Source organism: Brienomyrus brachyistius, unplaced genomic scaffold (assembly GCF_023856365.1).
Source record: "Brienomyrus brachyistius isolate T26 unplaced genomic scaffold, BBRACH_0.4 scaffold42, whole genome shotgun sequence".
NCBI classification, from domain to species: domain Eukaryota; kingdom Metazoa; phylum Chordata; class Actinopteri; order Osteoglossiformes; family Mormyridae; genus Brienomyrus; species Brienomyrus brachyistius.
In genome coordinates, this window is record NW_026042317.1 from 1160622 (window position 1) to 1165691 (window position 5070).

The following is a 5070-nucleotide window of genomic DNA, read 5'->3' on the forward strand; positions in this document are numbered from 1 at the left end:
CTTTGTATGCTTTCATTATGCAAACCGCACACAAGCCTGTCTCTGAGTGCGCCAAACTGACAATGTTCTGCGAGCTTCCTGAGCTCTGCCATGTAGTTGGGAATTGATTCGTTCTTTTGCTGATTTCGGTTAGGAAACCTGAATCTCTCTGCAATAATAAGTGGCCTCGGATTAAAGTGCTCCTGCAACAGTTTGGTTATATCTTTGAACAATTTCTGAGCAGGTTATTGCGGCGCGGTTAAACTCCTCAGTAAGTTGTATGTCTTTGCGCCCATAAGACTCAGCAAGACTGCCACTTTTCTCCTGGGCACCAGCCAATTCTGTCCTACGGGGGAGTAAGCAGACCTATTACAGTGAGGTGGGGATGGCAAGGGTGCCTGGGCACATGCCTTTTTTGTCTAACGGGGAGTACCCAGATATTTTACAGTGTGGTGGGGGGGGGGGGGGGGTAAGGGATCCTGGGCACCTGCCCGTTGTCTGACAGGGGCATAACCAGACCTTTCACAGTAGGGTGGGGGGTGGCAAGGGTGTCTGGGTAGCTGCCCCTTTTGCACGAAGGGGGAGAACCAGACCTTTTACAGGGGGCTGGGGGTGGCAATGCTGCCTGGGCACCTGCCACTTCTATCCAACGGGGGAGTAATCAGACCATTTACAGTGGGGTGGGGCTGGCAAGGGTGCCTGGGCACCTGCCCCTTCTGTCCTATGGGGGAGTAACCAGACCTTTTACAGTGGGGTGGGGGTGGCAAGGCTGCCTGGGCACCTGCCCGTTCTGTCTGACGGGGGCATAACCAGACCTTTTACAGTGGGGTGGGGGTGGAAAGGCTGCATGGGCACCTGCCCGTTCTGTCCTATGGGGGAGTAACCAGACTTTTTACAGTGGGGTGGGGGTGGCAAGGGTGCCAGAGCACCTGCCCCTTCTGTCCTACGGGGGATTAGCCAGACCTTTTACATTGGGGTGGGGGTGGCAAGGCTGCCTGGGCACCTGCCCGTTCTGTTTGACGGGGGCATAACCAGTTTTTTTACAGTGGGGTTGGCGGGGGTTAGGGTGTCTGGGCACCTGCCCGTTCTGTCTGATGGGGGAGTAACCAGACTTTTTACAGTGGGGTGGGGGTGGCAAGGGTGCCAGAGCACCTGCCCCTTCTGTCCTACGGGGGATTAGCCAGACCTTGCACAGTGGGGTTGGGGGGGGTTAGGGTGTCTGGGCACCTGCCCGTTCTGTCTGACGGGGGCATAACCAGACCTTTTACAGTGGGGTGGGGCTGGCAAGGATGCCTGGGCACCTGCCCGTTCTGTCTGATGGGGGAGTAACCAGACCTTTTACAGTGGGTTGGGGAGGCAAGGGTGCCTGGGCACCTGTCCATTCTGACTGGCGGGGGCATAACAAGGTCTTTTACAGTGGGGTGGGGGGGGGTAAGGGTGTCTGGGCACATGCCTTTTCTGTCTGAGGGGGGCATAACCAGACCATTTACAGTAGGGTGGGGGCGGTAAGGCTGCCTGGGCACCTGCCCGTTCTGTCTGACGGGGGCATAACCAGATCTTTTACTGTGGGGTGGGGTAAGATATCCTGGGCACCTGCCTGTTCTGTCAGACGGGGGCATAACCAGATCTATTACAGTAGGGTGGGGATGGTAAGGGTGCCTGGGCACCTGCCTCTTCTGTCTGACGTGGGCATAACCAGATCTATTACAGTAGGGTGGGAGCGGTAAGGCTGCCTGGGCACCTGCCCGTTCTGTCTGACGGGGGTATAACGAGACCTTTTACAGTGGGGTGGGGATGGTAAGGGTGCCTGGGCACCTGCCTCTTCTGTCTGACGTGGGCATAACCAGATCTATTACAGTAGGGTGGGGGCGGTAAGGCTGCCTGGGCACCTGCCTGTTCTGTCTGACGGGGGTATAACGAGACCTTTTACAGTGGGGTGGGGATGGTAAGGGTGCCTGGGCACCTGCCTCTTCTGTCTGACGTGGGCATAACCAGATCTATTACAGTAGGGTGGGGGCGGTAAGGCTGCCTGGGCACCTGCCTGTTCTGTCTGACGGGGGCATAACCAGACCTTTTACAGTGGGGTGGGGATGGTAAGGGTGCCTGGGCACCTGCCTCTTCTGTCTGACGTGGGCATAACCAGATCTATTACAGTAGGGTGGGGATGGTAAGGGTGCCTGGGCACCTGCCTCTTCTGTCTGACGTGGGCATAACCAGATCTATTACAGTAGGGTGGGAGCGGTAAGGCTGCCTGGGCACCTGCCCGTTCTGTCTGACGGGGGTATAACGAGACCTTTTACAGTGGGGTGGAGGTGGCAAGAGGGTCTGTGCATCTGTCCTTTATCTGACGGTGGCATAACCAGACCTTTTACAGTGGGGTGGGGGTGGCAAGGATGCCTGTGCTGCTGCCCGTTCTGTCTGACGGGGGCAAAACCAGACCTTTTATAGTGGGCTGGGGGCGACAAGGCTGCCTGGGCACTTGCCCGTTCTGTTTGATGGGGGAGCAACCAGACCTTTTGCAGTGGGGTGGGGGGTTGCAAGGGTGCCTGGGCACCTGCCCGTTGTCTGACGGAGGCATAACCAGGTCTTTTACAGTGGGGTGGGGGTGGCAAGAGGGTCTGTGCATCTGTCCTTTATCTGACGGTGGCATAACCAGACCTTTTATAGTGGGTTGGGGGTGGCAAGGTTGTCTGGGCACCTGCCTATTCTGTATGACGGGGGAGAAACCAGACCATTTAGAGTGGGGTGGGGGTGGCAAGGGTCTCTGGGTACCTGCCCCTTCTGTCCGATGGGGGAGTAACCAGACCTTTTGCAGTGTGGTGGGGGCTGGCTAAGGTGCCTGGAGACATGCCTTTTCCGTATGAGTGGGGCATAACCAGACCTTTTACAGTGGGGTGGGGGTGGCAAGGCTGGCTGGGCACCTGCCCCTTCTATCCTACGGGGGAGTAATCAGACTTTTTACAGTGGGGTGGGGCTGGCAAGGGTGCCTGGGCACCTGCCCCTTCTGCCCTATGGGGGAGTAACCAGACCTTTTACAGTGGGGTGGGGGTGGCAAGGGTGCCTGGGCACCTGCCCGTTCTGTCTGACGGGGGCATAACCAGACCTTTTACAGTGGGGTGGGGGTGGCAAGGCTGCCTGGGCACCTGCCCGTTCTGTCTGACGGGGGCATAACCAGACCTTTTACAGTGGGGTGCGGGTGGCAAGGGTGTCTGGGTAGCTGCCCTTTTTGTCCGACGGGGGAGAACCAGACCTTTTTCAGTGGGGTGGGGGTGGCAAGGGTGCCTGTGCACCTGCCCCTTCTGTCCTATGGGGGAGTAACCAAACTTTTACAGTGGGGTGGGGGTGGCAAGGGTGCCTGGGCACCTGCCCGTTCTGTCTGACGTGGGCATTACCAGATCTTTTACAGTCGGGTGGGGGTGGCAAGGGTGTCTGGGTAGCTGCCCTTTTTGTCCGACGGGGGAGAACCAGACCTTTTTCAGTGGGGTGGGGGTGGCAAAGGTGCCTGGGCACCTGCCCGTTCTGTCTGAAGGGGGCATAACCAGACCTTTTACAGTGGGGTGGGGGTGGCAAGGGTGTCTGGGTAGCTGCCCTTTTTGTCCGACGAGGGAGAACCAGACCTTTTTCAGTGGGGTGGGGGTGGCAAGGGTGCCTGTGCACCTGCCCCTTCTGTCCTATGGAGGAGTAACCAGACCTTTTACAGGGGGGTGGGGGTGGCAATGCTGCCTGGGCACCTGCCACTTCTCTACTACAGGGGAGTAATCAGACCTTTTACAGTGGGGTGGGGCTGGCAAGGGTGCCTGGGCACCTGCCCGTTCTGTCTGATGGGGGCATAACCAGTTGTTTTACAGTGGGGTTGGGGTGGAAAGGCTGCATGGGCACCTGCCCCTTCTGTCCTACGGGGGAGTAAGCAGACCTATTACAGTGAGGTGGGGGTGGCAAGGGTGCCTGGGCACATGCCTTTTTTGTCTGGCGGGGAGTACCCAGATCTTTTACAGTGTGGTGGGGGTGGCAAGAGTGCCTGGGCACATGCCTTTTTTGTCTGAGGTGGGCTTAACGAGACCTTTCAGAGTGGATTGGGGGTGGCAAGGCTGGCTGGGCACCTGCCCTTCTATCCTACGGGGGAGTAATCAGACCTTTTACAGTTGGGTGGGGTGGCAAGGGTGTCTGGGCACCTGCCAATTCTCTCCGAAGGGGCAGCAACCAGTTCTTTTACAGTGGGGTGGGGGTGGCAAGGGTGCCTGGCCTCCTACCCGGTTTGTCCGACCGGTGCATAACCAGACCTTTTATAATGGGGTGGGGGTGGCAAGGGTGCCTGGGCATCTGCCCCTTCTGTACTATGGGGGAGTAAGCAGACCTATTACAGTGAGGTGGGGGTGGCAAGGGTGCCTGGGAAACTGCCCGTCCTGTCTGACAGGTATTTAACCAGACCTTTTGCTGGTGGGTGGGGGTGGCAATGCTGCCTGGGCACCAGCCCCTTCGATCCTACCGGGGAGTAACCAGACCTTTTACAGTGGGGTGGGGGTGGCAAGGCTGCCTGGGCACCAGCCCGTTCTGTCCAAAGGGGGCATAACCAGATCTATTACAGTAGGGTGGGAGCGGTAAGGCTGCCTGGGCACCTGCCCGTTCTGTCTGACGGGGGTATAACGAGACCTTTTACAGTGGGGTGGAGGTGGCAAGAGGGTCTGTGCATCTGTCCTTTATCTGACGGGGGCATAACCAGAGCTTTTATAGTGTGTTGGGGAGGCAAGGGTGCCTGGGCACCTTCCTATTCTGTCCAATGGGGGAGCACCCAGACCTTTTACAGTAGGGAGGGGGTGGCAAGGGTGCCTGGGCACCTGCCCCTTCTGTCCTATGAGGGAGTAACCAGACACTTTACAGTGGGATGGGGGTGGCAAGGGTGCCTGGGCACCTGCCCCTTATGTCCGACGGAGGAGCACCAAGAACTTTTACAGTGTGGTGGGGGGGTTGTAAGGCTGCCTGGGCTCCTATCCCTTGTCTCTGACGGGGGCATCACCAGACCTTTCACAGTGGGGTGTGGGTGGCAAGGGTGTCTGGGTAGATGCCCTTTTTGTACGACGGGGGAGAACCAGA

At 58.2% G+C, this 5070-nt stretch overlaps 1 long non-coding RNA gene across 4 annotated transcripts; it reads right to left on the reverse strand.

Annotated features, from left to right (window-relative positions):
• Positions 1 to 666: 666 nt before the first annotated feature.
• On the reverse strand, positions 667 to 3827 carry LOC125722799 (uncharacterized). 4 transcript variants are annotated; one of them, XR_007386606.1, is made up of 5 exons: positions 3745 to 3827; positions 3597 to 3670; positions 2975 to 3449; positions 2493 to 2677; positions 2139 to 2344 (listed from the first exon to the last, which is right to left on the reverse strand). It is a non-coding gene; the product is annotated as an uncharacterized LOC125722799 (long non-coding RNA). The 4 variants fall into 4 exon arrangements; XR_007386605.1 differs by lacking the exons at positions 2139 to 2344; positions 2493 to 2677 and adding an exon at positions 667 to 720 and having other exon boundaries at positions 2861 to 3449; XR_007386607.1 differs by lacking the exons at positions 2139 to 2344; positions 2493 to 2677 and adding an exon at positions 2728 to 2751.
• Positions 3828 to 5070: the final 1243 nt, after the last annotated feature.